This window comes from Plecotus auritus (assembly GCF_963455305.1).
Source record: "Plecotus auritus genome assembly, chromosome: 10".
Classification (NCBI taxonomy): domain Eukaryota; kingdom Metazoa; phylum Chordata; class Mammalia; order Chiroptera; family Vespertilionidae; genus Plecotus; species Plecotus auritus.
Window position 1 is genome coordinate 42,852,183 of NC_137785.1, and position 17,047 is coordinate 42,869,229.

The 17,047-nt window shown below is 53.3% G+C and overlaps 1 protein-coding gene across 1 annotated transcript in view; it reads right to left on the reverse strand.

Annotated features, from left to right (window-relative positions):
* The window catches only part of ST3GAL2 (ST3 beta-galactoside alpha-2,3-sialyltransferase 2), a 49,126-nt gene extending 32,683 nt beyond the window's left edge, over positions 1-16,443 (reverse strand). Inside the window, exon 1 of the mRNA XM_080646026.1 lies at positions 16,271-16,443. The gene's annotated coding sequence lies outside the window, so the exon portion shown is untranslated. The remainder of the gene's footprint in view (positions 1-16,270) is intronic.
* Between the last annotated feature and the right edge of the window lie 604 nt (positions 16,444-17,047).

The window sequence follows — 17,047 nt, forward strand, 5'->3', positions numbered from 1 at the left end:
GTTGTCTGGACCATGGGAACAAGTGCTCCCTCTTAATTTTCTGTCAGCAGAGACACCAGGGCCACTGACATGGACCTCTCTCTCTGGATACTCCCCTAAGCACTGCAGGCTACTGGCTGCGTCCTCCCTCAGATCTCACACCAGCTCAAAGCCCCTTTCCAGTCAAGCCTCCCAAGAAAAAAGCAACTAGAAAAACTTGGATTCACATTTTGGCACTGCCACTTGCCCGCTATTAACCACTTAACATCTCTGATCTGTGTCCTTCTCTCTACGGTGGGAATATCCCCCATCTCAGAGGGTTTCTGTAAGGATGAGAGGCATAAAGCTCCCAGCTCAGTGCCTATGCTCCAGGTTAAGGACCACAGTGTTGTCAGCCCCAGACCCAGCTTGGGCAACCCTTCTGGGCTGAGTCCCATGACTTGGATAGGCATCACGGATTCCTCATCACCCACAGCCCCATTCCAGCCTCCCCAAGGCCAGCACCACCAGGGTCTGGCTCCAGAGCCTCCTTCCTGGCTAACCACAGGCACTGCCTCCCCCTTTCCCCAGGGGCAAGCAGCAGCTCCCAGGGAGGTGTGGTGGGCAGCACAGACCTGAGGTCTCAGCACCAGCTCTGCCCCGGCTGACCCTTACCCCCAGGCTGCACAGAGGAGTGTCGAGTCCATCCTGGGGCAGAGCTCGTGGTCACAGAGCCTGTCACCTCTTCCACAGCTGTCACTTCGTCAGACTACACAGAACAGAGGCCTTCCCCAAGCTGGTTCCAAATCAGCTCGCCAAGGCCATGCCCATAGTGGCTCTCAAGCCACAGCTTGGCAGCAAGATTCTAGAAAAGACAAAGTTACGAAGGGGTTTCTCCAAAGGGTTGAGAGCCACAGACGATTGAGAGGCAGGAGACAGGTGGGAGGCCTTGAAGACAGGGATATAAATCTAAATTTGTTTGTTGTTAATCCTCACTGAGGATATTTTTTCCATTGATTTTAGAGAGAGTGGAAGGGAAGGGGAGAGAGAGAGAAACATCGATGTGAGAGAAACACATCAACTGGTTGCCTCCCACACGTGCCCTGACCAAGATACATGCCCTTGACTGGAATTGAACCCGAGACCCTTCAGTCCTCGGGCCGACGCTCTAACCACTGAACAAAACTGGCCGTGGCGAAACAAATCTAAATTTCTTTGAGGACTTTTAAAGGAAGTAGGGAGTGGGATGAATAAATGGTGGCCCAGGGCAAGCCAGAGGGGAGTCTGGAGAGTTGGGGGTGTAGACCTCATTGCCCACCTCTGCCTCCCAGGGTCAGGGAGCAAGGGTGCTCATAGTCAGCTCTGATCCTTTAACGATAAGTTCAGAGCAACAGGTGGCTGAGCTATTCATCACCTTTACGGTTCCGATATCATGCCACAGGTGAAGAGCCGCAGAGAAGCTGCTCTGCCTTCCTTCTCCTCTGGGCTTACCTGGGGGTCTGGGCTACGACTGGAATCTCAAGAGAAGAACAGAGGATGGGTTCATTCAACAAATAGGTATTGCTACCCAGCAGGGGCAGACAGAATGGGAAGAGCCCAGGCCTCTCCCTCCTGGTACAGCTGCATCCCTGCCCTTAGCACACAGCCCTTCTTTCTGGGGCCTTGAAGCTCCTGCTCTGTCAAGAAGCAGAGCAATGGGGCTGGGACTCCTCTGCTTTGAGAGCCCTCCCAGCCCCTCCAGCTTGCCTGCCACCCAGGGCTCCCCCAGGAGGACTGCCCTTCCAAGGGTATCAGGGGGCGATTAGCCTCAGAGATGGGCATCTCAGGTCTCAACTGTGGGCCTTGCCTTCTAAAGAGTTGGGAGCTGCCCTAACCGGTTTGGCTCAGTGGATAGAGCGTCAGCCTGCGGACTGAAGGGTCCCAGGTTCGATTCCGGTCAAGGGCATGTACCTTGGTTGCAGGCACATCCCCAGTAGGAGGTGTGCAGGAGGCAGCTGATCAATGTTTCTCTCTCATCGATGTTTCTAACTTTCTATTCCTCTCCCTTCCTCTCTGTAAAAAAATCAATAAAATATATTAAAAAAAAAAGAGTTGGGAGCTGGTGATGTAATTTCATGCCTATCCCGGAGGCCTTCAGGGTGACACAGCCAGCCAGAACCTTAGCAAAGGGCAGAGCCAATGGCTTTGGGATCAATCCTCAACTTACAGTCCCCTTTGGAGAAAAGGACCACAGTCCCTGACAAACTCACTCTTATCAAAGGAACTCTCCTTGCTCTTCTCACACACACACACACCCCTTCCCCTGGGGTGGGAGGACCAGGGTGGTCTAAGAGCAGGTTTAGAAGAGTCATCGCATTCCATCACTCTCTTTGGAAAGGGACTGAAAGAGGAGTAAATGGTTTCTCCAGGTAACCTTCAGCCCTCTCGTCCCCACCGTGTGCACCCACATGGCAGGGAAGCAGCCAGTGAAAACATGGCCCACCACCCCAGACAGCTCCCTGGAACACACAGGGCAAAGGCACTGAGAAGGGAGCTTGAGGGGCTGGAGGCAAAGGGCAAATGCTCTCCTAAAGGAGCTGTGACTCATGTAAGATGGCAGAGAAGGGCAGGGCTTTCCCCCTCCTAACTCCCAACCAGCCCTCTGCCTCCCACCCCTTGGAGAATTCCTGCCCTCACCTGGGGGAGAGGAACAGGATTGGTGTTTCTCCTCTCTCCCCCTTCCCAAGTCTGGACCAGGGCAAGAGGCTCTGGACTGGGTTCCCCCTCCCTGCCCCTGTGAGCACTGGGAGTCTGGCCACCCCGAAGAAGGCTAAGGCCTGCTAGATGCCAGCAGAGGCTGATGGAGAAGGCTGACCTGGGGCACATACACTCCCACCAATGCACACCTAGGGAAGGGAGAAGCTATGCTTCTAGATTACAGGCCACAGTCTCTGTGACTCAAAACTCTAGCCAGGCCTTAGCCCAGGCCCTGAGGGGAAGGACTCAACTTAAAACTCTAGTATCTATCCTCCCTCCTCTGTGGGAAGGCCGGATAGGGAGAGAATGCCAGGGAAGAGGTCATAACCCAACCCCAGTACTGTGAACCTGCAAGAAAGGGGCCCAGGAAGCAGGGTGTCTGCTGGCTTCAGGAACGCTGCAGGACTGGGGTCTGTGCAGTCATTGCAGACGCACAACCCAACAGGATTCTAAGGCCTTCAGCTAGGCTGGGCGTGGCCCAAAGCTCTGACACACAGGACAAGCTCCAGCCCTGAGAATGCTGACAGAGCTGCTGGGACCTAAGGGTCCAGAAGTGCCCTCCCTCAGAGGGCAACAGCCCTGGTTCTGGGGACCCTCCCCTCTTCCGGCTCAGGGGCTGGAAGTCAGGAGCAGCACAGCTCGCTCGGCAAGGGCCAGTGCCTCGCTGGAAGGTGTAGGTGAGAACAAGGCTGGCTGATCAGCCCAGTGATGCCCCACACCTCTTCCACTGCGCTGGTAAGACTCCTGGCTGGAACTCTTCCGTCTTCATGGCCCAGCCAAGCCACTCAGGTGGAATGTCTGCCAGAGCCTCTGGGCCCAGGCAGTACCATGAAAGCGACAGGCTGGGCTGCAGGCATGGAGGCCTCCATTGCACAGGGCAAAGTTCTCTGTGGGGCTCCAACCTTCTTAGCAGGGTAGGGACAGTGGGCTATAACTGATGACAACCTCCCTTTTTCTATCCTCCTCCCCCCCATTTCCTTGTGAGGTGGTGGTTCTTTTGATTTTGTGTGGTTTCATCTGAACGTCTGGTATGAAATGGGAGCATTGTGGGCGCTGGCAGGGAGCAATCTGGAGTGGGGACCTGTCTGGCTCCTGGGCACTCACACGCTAGACAGGACGCAGAGGCGGACTGCAGGCTGGAAACGCAGTTTTGTGGTCAGGTTCTTATCTACATCCTTCATCAACACTAGGTACAAAGTGTTCTTTTTGTTTTTTAAAAAACACACAGCACGGTCTTTCCCCCAACACATCCCCAAACTTCCATCAACCAGGCCATCTTACTAGTTTTTATTTTTGTGGCCAGTGAGAGGAAGGAACCAGGTGGGGAGACTGGTATAGTTCCTGCCAAGATCAGATGTTGTAGAATCACCAGGCATCTTGTGGGCTAAGCTGGGGCCTGAGCACTGTGTCAAGAGATGGGTCCTAACCGACAACAGGGTGGTGAAGGCTTGGGGTGGGGGGCAGGGGTGAGTTAGAAGGGGACATACGTAATACTTTCAACAATAAAGATTTTAAAAAAATAAAGAAATGGGTCCTAGTACAAGGATTACTTAGATCAGTGGTTCTCAACCTTTCTAACGCCGCGGCCCTTTAATACAGTTCCTCATGTTGTGGTGACCCCCAACCATAAAATTATTTTCGTTGCTACTTCATAACTGTAATTTTGCTACTGTTATGAATCGCAATGTAAATACCTGTGTTTTCCGATGGTCTTAGGCTCTACAGCAGCGGTTCTCAACCTGTGGGTCGCCTAAGACCAACAGAAAACACAGATATTTACATTATGATTCATAACAGTAGCAAAATTACAGTTATGAAGTAGCAACGAAAATAATTTTATGGTTGGGGGTCACCACATGAGGAACTGTATTAAAGGGCCGCGGCGTTAGAAAGGTTGAGAACCACTGACTTAGAATAAGATGGCACTCCCAAAAGGTGCAGTCATGTGGGCGCCAGTCCCCTAGGCTGCCTAGGTAAGGGCCCATGCCCTCTACAACCAATGAATCCTGAGTTAAGAGGAGGGGGGGACAGACAGTTGACCAGAAGGTGGACCAGCTGTTTAGCGAGGATTCATGGTGTATGTGTCGTAGGGGGTGCCTGAGACAGGAGACAGGTCAGAGACTCTCCATGCAGAGGAATGCTGGCCCTAAAGGTAGTATCTCCAGTGGGCGAGAGCCCCGGGAACAAACCAGGAGCCTGTATTTCGTGAGGCAGACTCTCTTTATTCTTCGTGCACTCTCGCTTTCTTTTCTTCTCCTTTCATATGTAGTCATGTCTTTTGGAAAAGTCTGCCTGTGGGAGCTATGTTAACGGAACCCACAGGTGCCTGCATCCCTGCTTGGACCAGGACATTTCATAAAGGAAGCAATGTGGACTCTCTCCCCCGAGGAGTGGAGGTAGAGAGACGTGAAGTAAAAAGATAGAGGAGCTCGGAGTCAACCCTTTGCTCGGCCGCTGTGTCCTCTGGATGTCACCTTTCCTGGTGCTGAGTAACTTCTGGTTCCAGCCCCTGGCTTGTGCCCCCACTTTTCCTTGTGTCACTAACATTCGTCTCCAGGAAGCAGAAAGCAGGTGGCTGGTGAGCTGGAGAGCCCAGCTACCAGGCGGGGTCCGGCCCAGCACACACCTGCTTTTATTTCTCCCTTGTTCTGGCTGAGCAACCTTCCTCTTCAATGAAGACCTGATCATATGCCAGGACTGATTCCGGCAGGGCTCCTGGGAGGAACAAATATCCCCAGGGTTGCTGGTAATCCACTTCACCACCTCTGGAGAGTGGCAATACCAGCTGCTATGAGTAGGCACAGAGAGCCTTCCCCTTGCACTCCCTGTGACCCTCACCCCCAGAGAGAGGGGAGCGGGAGAGGGGGGTATATGTGTGTGTGTCGGGGGGCGGACCTCTTCCCAGTCCTCTCCTCAAGGAGTGACTCATCCTCCCGGAGCGGGGCTGAGTTACATGCTCCCTGCTGAGATGATAGTGACATGACATGCATTATTGTTGTCAACTTCGGGGGAACAGCAAGGGGAGAAATACACAGACCAGGCACCATTATGATGGTCCCCAGGGAGTGGTCTCTGTTGTTCGATTTTATTATGTATCTTGGGGTTACACGGGGATGGTCAACACAATGGTGCTTGTTGGAGACTGGGGCTGTGCAGGGGAGACCTGGGATTGTAAAGAGGTGGGGCCAGGGCCTGCTTTCAAGCCCATGGCCTTCTTAGTGAAAATGTGCCTATGAGTTAACATTTTATAGTGAACTCTGACTAAACTCAGAGGACCTCAATTCCAGGACTGGCTCTGTTGTTTGACAATAGTGTCTTTGGGCAAATCACACCTCTCTGGACCTCAGGCCCTCCATGTGTAAAATGGGCATGACAGTCCCAGCCGAGATGAAATAAGCAATGGCTGTAAGCTGTAAAACACTATGTGTCCCAGGTCCCACTGTGCTGCAGCCTCACAGAGGGGAAGGGGGCAGGGACCAGAGCAGACACTAGCTAAGCCTACGGGAACAGGGGGGTCTGGCCCAGGCTGGGTAAGCACTTAGAACACAGCCCCAGACAGAAACAGGCAGAGCAGGGGACTTCTGGGAACCAAGCAGGAGGGGCAGGCAGAGCACACTGGTCAGTCCTGGCTGGCAGACAGTTCAGGAGAGAAGAGCCAGCTGTCAGCAAATATCTGAAGGGCAGGAAGAAAGGGCCTGAGGAGATGGTGAGAATAAAAAGGAAGCCAGTCCCAAACTCGGTAGAGCCCTGGGCACTGAGGAGCTGGTGGGAACTGCCTGCAAGCTCCCAGGACCTCCAGCATCTTGTTTCTATGTAACTCAGCTCCTCAACTCGCCCAAAGCCCCTCACAGGGACAGCCTTCCCTTTCTGGCCCAGAGGCCCAGGGGAGTGACCCACCCCATGTGACACAAGATGCATGTGTCAGATTGAGGTCTCCTCTTGCTAGTGGGAGACTCGAAGCCCAGAGCTCTTTCTACAAAACCCCATTCATTCTTGGCCCTGCCAAGTTCGGTCAAATATCTGGACCCTTACATATTAGAGGTGATGGGACCTGAGGCCAAAACCGTGCTATCTGCTCATCTGTCCCTGAAACTGGTACCACTGTCCTGGGCATTCTCTTCCAAGAGAGAAGACAGAGGGCATAATGCTCCCTAACGCTCCCCAACAGGAAACACTCCAACATAACCCAGACAGCGCAGCAGCCCTGGAGCTACATTCTTACCCAGACCCCAGCAGGAAACAACACAGAGGGAAGCGTTCAAGAAGCCAAGATGATAGTGCAGACGGACCGCGTGGAAGCCAGCCAGAGTGGGGCCCATGCCTCCTCTGTTTACTGGGACAGGTGAAGCTACAGGAGGGTCTCCCTCATCTCAGACCGACCCCTGCATAACACCAACCGCCATGCCGGTGGCCCTGGGCCACCACAAGGAAGCGACCATTTGCCATAACCTGCCTATGTCAACTTTGTCCTGAAGTCCAGGGGATGAATGACTTCCTGTGGATGACAGTGGGGGTGCCTAAGGGGCTCCTCCCTAAAAGATGCCACTTCATTCTGGAGGGAGTCCCCAGCCTGCAAGTCAGATGACCTGGGTTCTGCTCTCAGTTCTTCTATCTACTGGTTTGAGGTTATCAGGCAAATTTCTCATCCGCCACTTCCTGATCTGTAAGTGGAATGACTCAATGATTCTAAGTTCCATTACGCATTCTAGCATTTAGTTTTCAACAAGGTAAATTAATCAATGGCAATAAATCCTTATTAGTAGTGTTTCTGAAAGATAAGTCAGGCCAGGAATTACTGAAAGATCTCCAAGGGCCCTGGTGCACACCTCACATATGATGTTTTTAGGTTGGATGACACCCCATTTCCCTTTGGGGAACCATCTCTGAACTATGAAATCCAGGCCTGGCTAGCCAGAGCACCCCAAGTTAGGCATGGGCCCCAGTTCCAAGTGAACCCATGACTCCTGTGGGAACCCTGGCAAGGGATGCTGAGAGGATGGAGGCTGGCACTGCTGGCAGGCACCTTCTTCCACGTGGGAACTGAGTGGCATCGCCACAGAGAAGGGCAGGGTGAGATGGATGTTGTTTGAGCCCCTCATCTTCCCTGCATGTGGCCAGCAATACTCTCAGGTATGAGTCAACAGCTTCCCTTTTATCAAAGGGCACTCTGAGTTAGATTTGTGGCCTCTGTCCTTGAAGAAGTCCAACTGATACAATCTTGGATACATTATAACCATTTTCCATTTCATTTAAAAGAATTTTTAAAAGCCACTTAAGACAGTCTTGCTATCTGACTCAGAAGGGCTGCCCTGAACTTGTCCCTAAAAACCCCGTCCTTGATAGGTCAACTCAGCTCAAAGGCCAACAAACCCACAGGAACAGAAGTGGTTCTGGGGTTCCCGGCAGTGGCTGAGTTCTGGCCAGGACCCAAGACCTTCTTCAGCCAGGGACTCTGCCCAGGTGGTGAGGGAGGCTCTGACATGCACAGCCTTCCTGGGTGGCCTGGGGTCAGCACTGCCCACCATCAGAGTCCCCCAACCACAGGCAAGACTCCACAGGGGAGGGTGCCATGTCTTTTGCTGCCTGGGCAGGGCCTGAAACAGCTGAAGTGGCCAGGCAAGGGACGATGACCCGGGACATGGAATGCAATGGAAAGTCATGATCCTGGGTTCCATTCCATCTGGCAGTGGATTTTTGGGGAGCCCTTTCCAAACCTATTTCTCAACCTGGTAAGAGTAGCGCCTGGCTTTTCAAATGATGCCCGACACTCCCCTGACCTCCAGACTCATCTATCCCACTCATTTCTGGATGCTGCCCCCAGCTGACATACCTTAGAGGTACCCCAAAATATCTCAAACTCAACCTGCTCCAAACCAAACTCATGCATGCTCTAAGCCCACCTAAACCCAGTCCTCTTTCTATAGTCCCAGTTTCTGGGACAGGGACATCATTCATACAAACCTGACACGTGGGAATCATCTATGTCCCCTCCTTCCTTCGGCCTCTCTCAGGCAACCTATTACAAAGTCCACCTGATTTTTAAAAAATATATTTTTATTGATTTCAGAGAGGAAGGAGAGGGGGAGAGAGATAGAAACGTCAATGGTAAGGGAATCATTGATCAGCTGCCTCCCGCATGCCCCACGACTGGGGATTGAGCCCACAACCCAGGCATGTGTCCTTGGCTGGAATCGAACCTGGAACTCTTCAGTCTGCAGGCCAATGGTTTATTCACTGAGCCAAACCAACTAGGGCTCCACCTGATTTTTACCACCTACATCACTTATCTTTCTACTTCTCTCCACATCTACCACCATCATATTATCCAAGGAACTGCCACCCTTCACCGACAGTAGCCCAGATCTATTAAAGAGACCCTTCCAATTCACTCTCCATATGGAGGCCAAAGTGACCACACAAATCCCATCAGATCCCCATCCCCACTCCTTCCAGCAAAACAGCTGGATCTCCCAATACTCTGGGCAAAGGTGGGCTCCTCCAAAGCCCTGTGGCCCCAGGTCTGGCTGGCTGAGCAGCAGGGTGACCCTGGGACCAAATTGGACCAGACAGGTCTGGGAGTCCTGGCCCCACCCTAAGTGGCTTCCCACCCTGAGGTCCGGCTCACAATTGGCTCAGTCTCGCCAGGACTGACCCTCCCCCAGGGCAGACCTCATCTGACCACAGATGGGAAGGGAGCTGGCCGGCAGTCAGGGGAAACCCAGCTGGGCTGACGCCAGGGCTTGTGCACTTCAGGAAGGAGAGGAGATAGAGCAAGAGCAACACCACAAAAGACTGTCAGTGTCTCCTGGGCCTGAGAGAGAAGGCAGCTGTCAGGAGGATAAAACTCAAGGAGCCTATCTCTGTCCTCTTATCAGACTGACCCAGGGCAGCCTGCAGCCTGTGGAGAATAAACAGTCATTAACAACCCCCCCCCCCACACACACACACACAACTTCCTGCCAGCACACTCCTGTGTGCCCAGCCCAGCCCAGGGCCGAAAGCCTGTGCCTTCCCTCCCTGCCAGGGTGAGTCTTCGAGCCCATCGCTGGCCCGACCACCCCATCTTGCCTCCCCTTCTTGGGCAATGACCCAAGAAACCATATACTCTGCCCAAACTAGTCTCTTCAAGGTCCTCGGACATCCCCTGCCTTTCAGTTCAGGTCTTTGCATCCTGGTATATGCTGCCTTTACCACCTTCCTTCTCTCTAGCCCACGTGCCACGTGTCTGTGCTGATGACGGGGGTCCTCCGTGACCAGCTTTGGCTTTGGGGAAAAAAACATGGCTGGAGCAGAACCCTGGGCATAAGGGGGTGAGGGCACTGGGAGCATAAAAAAATGGGTACCCTATAAACAGTCACCCCAGGGCATATGGGTGGCCAGTGTAGGAAGGGAGGAATGCGATGAGAGACCAGACAGGTTTTTCTGCCTGAACCCAGACAAAGTCAGAGCAAGGGCTGAGGGATGAGGACAATGGGAGGCCAGGAGACAGTTTCCTCGGCTGGGGGAGCCCACGTTCTCCAGAGGGACAGCAGAGCAGGCTGGCCGCTGTTCATGCTTCCGAGCAGGTTAGGAGAAAGGTCAAATTGAGTTCCATGGACGTCTGCATCTCACTGTGGAATTCTGTGCCCCCTGCACTACCTTCCCTCTCAGATTACGGTGTCCCTCTGCCAGGTCTACCAGATGGTTTGAGAGCGAATCCCTGAGCAGGTCTTCAAACTCTGTTTTCACAGATGAGGACTCTGAGGCCCGGAGGAGGGCGATGACTTGCCTGGGTCACAGAGCACCAACCCCTTGTGGGCAGCTGTATGTATCTAACCAGACCGGGCCCTGGACTATGAGAACCATTGAGGGACACCTGACCAAACAAGCTGCTTCCCCTTTGAAGGGCCAAACAGCCCTACCCTGAGGCTCTCGGGCCCTCGGCCAACGTGGGCCTAACCTGGGCCTCACTGCCTGCCAGACAGAGGACCTGCTGACTTCTCTCCGTTTTGCACAGGATGAATGGCAGGGCAGGCCCACAGATCTGGTCCAGGATGGGCAGGAATTGCTAGGATGGGCAGCCTGAGTGAAAGAAGACACCCTCTAAAATACAACAGCCATGTTTGAAGGGAGAAGAGGTATCTTCTGTGTTAACTACAGGAAATGCCACCTGAGAGATCAGAGCTCACCTTCATCCTGTAAGTTTGCCTAGGGTCAAGCATGAACTGCTTTTCAGGCACTGAGCAAAGTCCTTCATCAAACAGTTGCCACTCTGGTCTTGGGCTAAACCTCCTTCATATATCCTGCTCCCCATTTCACAGCACCTTCCTCTCTAGGGAAGTGCCAATGTTAGATCCCCAACACTGAAAAAGCCTGAGCGGGGTCCTCATTCTTCTCCTCACCCCCTTTAGGCTTTCCTGTCTCCCCTACCTGTGGTCCCGGAGGTCTCCTCCTGAGCTATGCTGGAGTCCCCAGGAACCAGCCAGATGCCAAAAAGGCATTGGTCCACAGAAATACCAACCACTCTGGGACAGGATGGAACAGAGAGAAGGCCGATCCCTGGAAACTCCCTCGTGGCCTGGCATCCCCAGACTCACACACCTCCCACAGAGCCCAAGAGAAACAGGGAACAAGGAGGAGCTCAGAGGCTCTCCCCTCTCTTGCCTCGTCCACTCAGCCTCATTCTCTTTGGCAGCTGAGACTTTCATATCCTCCTGCCTCTGGTTCCAGTTCACCATCAGTGAAATGACTGGCATTTTGCCTGTAACTAAACTTGAGTGGCAATGAGAATTGTGGAGAACTTGACTTACAGTGAGGGGAGAACCAAATTCCTACTAATGTCCCTTTCAAACCTAAAGGAACCCTGCCAAGGAAGGAAGGAGGGAGTGGGGGTGGAAAAGGAGAGGAAAACTGTGGGAGTGGTGGGAACGGCAGGGGTTATCCCCACTCCACCCCCAATTCCCTCACCTGTGCCTCTTCCTGTAATCACCTCTCGGCTTCCCCTCTTCACTACCCCTCCAAATTCCCTGTAGCCACACAAATAAATAACTTGTTGATTTTTCCTCACCAGAGCAGCTCCCTCTAGACCAATTAGCTATTTGCATTTGTGGCTGATTTTCTTCCTTAAAGGCTGCAAATCTGCTCAGGCTGAGGGTAGTTGCCTGCCCGTGGTGCTCGGACTTTACAGCTGAAGGACTCCTTAGAGAGAGGGTACAGCAGGGGGAGAACCGCTCACTGGGGTCTCTTGGGTCATGCCCTGATACCGCAGGGTCCCCTGCCTTCTCCTGAGCCCTGCAATGTGGCCCTTTTGAGAGCAGTACAGTCCATACCAGAACTATTTGTTTTGTTTTGTTTTAATATTTTTATTGATTTCAGAGAGGAAGGGAGAGGGAGAGAGAGATAGAAACATCAATGATGAGAGAGAATCATTGATCAGCTGCTTCCTGCATGCCCCCCACTGGGGACTGAGCCAGCAACCCGGGCATGTGCCCTTGACCAGAATCGAACCCGGGACCCTTCAGTTCGCAGGCTGATGCTCTATGCACTGAGCCAAACCAGCTAGGGCTATTTGTTTTGTTTTAATATTACTATTGAACAAATAAAAATTTAGCATTGATAGCAAAATAAAGAAAAGTTATATGTTTGTCTACATTTCCCTTTATTGTAAATGGTAGTATGCACTGCATTCATAGATGGCAAAACATCATGTATATTGAATGCCAACAGCTGGAATTGAAGGGAACAGTCCTCTTTACCCCAGGAAGATGGCTTTCCTCTGAGAATCTGTGGGGACAAATTCCCCTTCCGCATAGCTCCCCCTGCTCCCACCCTAGAGAGGACCCTGTGGCCTTCCTCCCATTCCTGAAGGAGGAAATTTCTCCAGTTCTCAGCTAAAAAGCTGGGGTGGCCCAAAGGCCAGCCTATGCCCTGGAGCCTTAGGCTAGATCTGCAATGACAACATGAAAGCTCAATGGACAATATGCTGTAATTACAATAATGAGGTATAAATAAGCACCAAGAAGTACTCTAGAACGGCTGGTTAGGGACATACATGGGCATCCCTGATGAGCATGGCATAACTGAAGGAAAAGCCCATTTCCCTCGGTAGCAAGCAAAGTTCAGACCCTTTCCTTTTGAAACGTCACTTGGAGATGTTTGCCCTGATAGTTAGCAAGGACTTACTGTCAACAAGCATACTGAGCAGAGAGGGAGGAAAACCTGAAAACCCAGGTCCCCAGAGAGGTGGGCCCAGCCCTTTAGTTGGCAAGGGCTTGGATACACAGAACATGCGGTGGGGAAGCTGGGACATGGGAATGAGAGCAGGGAAGGGAGGCCCACCCCAGGCCGAAGTGAGAGAAGAGATGCAGGTGTGCTGAGCCTGGGTCACAAAGCCCCTGCTGCTTTCAGGAAGTACAGAGCCCCTGGGGCTTTGGAGAACCAACTCCTCAGGGCTGAGGCCTCAAACATCAGGCAGCCTGGAGTCGGGAGGAATGAGCTCATCAGGATTCTGGTGAAGGGTGACAGTTCCATGCTGGTTGGGATACATGCTGAGCTCTGCACACAGCTCCTCCAAAGCACAGAGACATCGTCATCTGCAAACTCCTCCTCCCCCTGATGGTCCCATTTCACCTAAAGGAACCAACCTCATCACCCAGGCACTGAAATGTCAAACCCCAGCCAATCAAGTGTCTGTTCCAGAAGATGATACCGACTTTCACAATCTCTCTAGAATCAGTCCCTGCTTTTCCATTTCAACTGCCAAGTTTCAGCTTCATCGGGTGTCACCTGGACCCTATCTAGTTTTCCAGAAACCTGTGCTTTAAATAGTTCTTCAGGGGATTCTGATATCTGGTCAAGTATAAGAAATCCCACCCTAAACCTTTAACCATAGACCCTCAAATATTTACTGAACACCTACTACATGCTAAGGACCAAGCCAGGTTGTGTTAGTTCGGAAATGAGGATATATTTTAGGAACTTCCAATCTAATAGGGGCCAAAATCAAATACACACATCCTCAAGGCAGGCTATGGTATAGCACAAGACAAAGGAATCAGTTTCCCACCCCTAACCTTAGACCCCTACCCCTCAGATCACCCCTTGCCATGACTGAGGAAAAGAGAATATCCCCTACCCAATGCTGCTCTTTTGGACTCTTCAATCACAGGTAACTTTCATATATATATATATATATATATATATATATATATATATACACACACACACACACACACATATATATATACACTAGTAGCCCTGTGCACAAATCTGTGCACCAGTAGCTCGCTGCCGCGCTCCAGTAGCTCTCCGCCCACTGTCCCGCCTCCTGTAGCTCCCCCCGCCCTGCCCCCTCCTGTAGCTCTCCTCTGCCCACTTGTAGCTCGCTGCCCCACCCTCCTGCTGATCCACGATCCGGTTTTAAGCGGCCAGTTGTTGTTATGCTTCATGGCATAATGACCATTTGCATATTACATCTTTATTATATAGGATATATATATGTTTTTATTGATTTTAGAGAGAAGGAAGGGAGAGGGAGATAGAAACATCGATGAGAGAGAAACATCAACATTGAGTGGCTGACTCCTGCACACCCACTCCTGGGTGGGGATCAAGCCCACAACCTGGGCATGGGTGCTGACCTGGAATTGAACCAGCGACTTCTTGGTGCATGGGTTGATGGTTCAACAACTGAGCCACACCAGCTGGGCTACAGGTAACTTTTTAAAGAGGGATTCTTGCCCTGAGGTATGTCTCAAGTCCATAGGCTTGGCACGTGGAGAAATGCTCCCATGAGGCCACACCCGTGATTCCTAGCGGCTTGGGCTCAGAAAGTTCATAGAGGGCTGTGAGCATGTCACAGCACATCACAGCAATGCATTCCCCAGCAGGGTCACTCCCACAGGCCCCTGGCAAGCTTGCAAGGAAGAGTGCAGATACAGACATAAACACACACAGCGACATTGGCTCCCTGGCCTCCCTTCCTCCATTCTCAAGTTACAAGGTTAAAGGCGTTCCTACTCTCAGCCAAGGGGGAGGGATGAGAGAGAGGGTGCTGAAGCAGGGAACCATCTGGTTCAGATCAAGATTGCTCATTCAGGACCCCAGCACACTCCCAGAGCCTCCTGATGGTTCTCTTCCCCAACTTCCCACTGGGAAACTGAGCGTTGGGCTAGAAAGGGAAATCTTTCAACCCAAAGGCAAATCTGCCAAAGGAAGACAAGGAAACAAAAAATTGTACAGGCAAATCTGTGCCACCTTACTGAGCTGAACACTACAAATAAACTTGAGATCACCGCCTACACCTACAGACACTGTCTTCGTCCACAAAGAGCTCAGGGCACCTGGCAGACATCCATCCCTGAACCGGCCACCTCTTCTAAAGTTAGCTTCTGAAGCAAGTTGAGGCTTAGGGATGTGGTCTCCCAGACGCCTCTTATGCCGCCATCTCCACCAATGTAGGAGGTTCCCTCCATCTCAGAGGGACTTTGGAGCTCAGCAGGCATAATAAAGAGGAAGGGACAGGGACAACCTAGCAGCTTCTAGACAACTGTCCCAAAGGCAGGATGGGAGTGCGAGTTACTGGCTAGGAATGACTGTTTCCCTGAAGACCCCTCGGCAGCTTTGGCCGAAAGAGGCTGCCAATTCCTTTGTGTCACCAGCACCTCTCTCCCCTTTCCCTAACACTACCTTAGACTGTTCCACAGTGCCTTGCGCAGCTGTAAAGCAAGAGTTTGTAAAATGGGAGATGGATGCGGCTGGCAAGAAATCAAATTGAAAGGCTAACTTGAGAAACAAGCATTGGGATGGTGACTCTACAGGCAGAGAGGGTCGGACTTGGGGTATAGGCAGGATGGGGTAGGGGGAACAGAAGTAGTAGAAAGCTAAAGGGGAGACTAAAGTGAGCTCAGCCCAGAGCTGCAGCAGTGGGGTGGGACGTTTGGTCCAGTCACAGAGGAATGACTGAAAGGAAGAAATGACTCTTCCATTCGGAGGGATGGGCTTAGGCCAGTCCCCACAGGACTGGGGCATGGCCTTGGCCAAGTTCCCGGCTTGTACTGTGCCTCAGTTTCTGCGAAGTGGGAAGGAGGTCAAACTCTTAAGTCTTCTCAGAGAGAACTGGGCTATTGGGGGTGTCTAAGGGGCACTGCCAGATAGGGGAAAGAGGAGAGAGGCTGATGGTGCAAAGACAGCCTCTGACCAAGCAAAGCGGGGCAGGGGTCTCCAGATAGTGCAGACGCCAGGAGCGCGCGGGGTGGGGGGTAGGAACTAAGTAGTGGACTATAAATCGGGACTGGGGCACGCAGTGCTTCCAGGGCTGGGACTGGGGGCTGCCACCAAGGAGTGGAACAGTCGCGCCTGGGGGACTGGGAGCGGCTTGATGTGCAAGAGCAGAAGGCAGGGATGGGGATTGAGGCCAATGCAAACAGACCCGCGCCCGCGTTGGGGAGCCCAGCCCCCTGACTTGGGGGAAGTTGCCGGGGTGGACCCGGCCGGTCTGGGGCCGCTGGGCCGAGCCCGCTGCCCGCGCAGAGAGGGCTCAGAGCAGCCAGGGGCCCGGAGCGTACCGCATCCCCCCGCCCTCATTCCACCCGCGCACCTCAGTCAACGCCGGGCGCCGCGGGCCATGCTTGCCGCTCCTGCCACCGCCTCCACCCGTGCAAAAGCCGCCGCCGCCGCCGCCGACGTCCGGACCCGTTAGTTCCGCCGCTCCCTGGTTCGCCCGCAGCGGGCCAGTCCCGCCCTTGCCGGCCCTGCCCTACCCGAGCGAGCTGCCGCCGCCTCAGCCCAGCCCCTCCCCCCACCCAGCTCGGCTGGAAGGGAAGGGTGGGGGGGAGGGGGCGGCTGCCCCCTCCCCATTCACATCCTCTGGGCTCTCCCCTCCCTCCTCCTCCTGCACGCGCGCGGGCATGCTGGGATGTGGAGTCCAGCTGCTGCTGAGTCAATAGGGGTGCCCCGCATTCAGGACTACTACTCCCCCAAAACAGCGCGCCTGCGCCCTAGGGATTGTGGGCTTTGTAGTTTGACCGGGGCTCTGGGGGTCTACCGCTCATTAGGGCATGGGACTGGGGGAGCGGGGAATGGGAAATCTCCGTTCCCAGAAGGCCGGGCTCCCAGTGTAGGATGTGGGGTGTGAGGTGCCCCAGGCCCGGGTTGAATACCTCGATTCCCAGGAAGGTGCAAACCAGCCAGGCTGCCTCCTAGACGCGGCTGTGCCAGCTGCAGCCGAGCCCGGCTGGAGGAGAAGCCTCCGGCCCGCGAACCGCACCGCACCCCGGGTACCGTTTCCATTCGTGCTCGCGAGGAGCCCTGACCTGGGGCTACCTAGCCTGACTTCATTCCCGGCTCTGCCATCCAGAGCTGCAGTTGAGCTGCT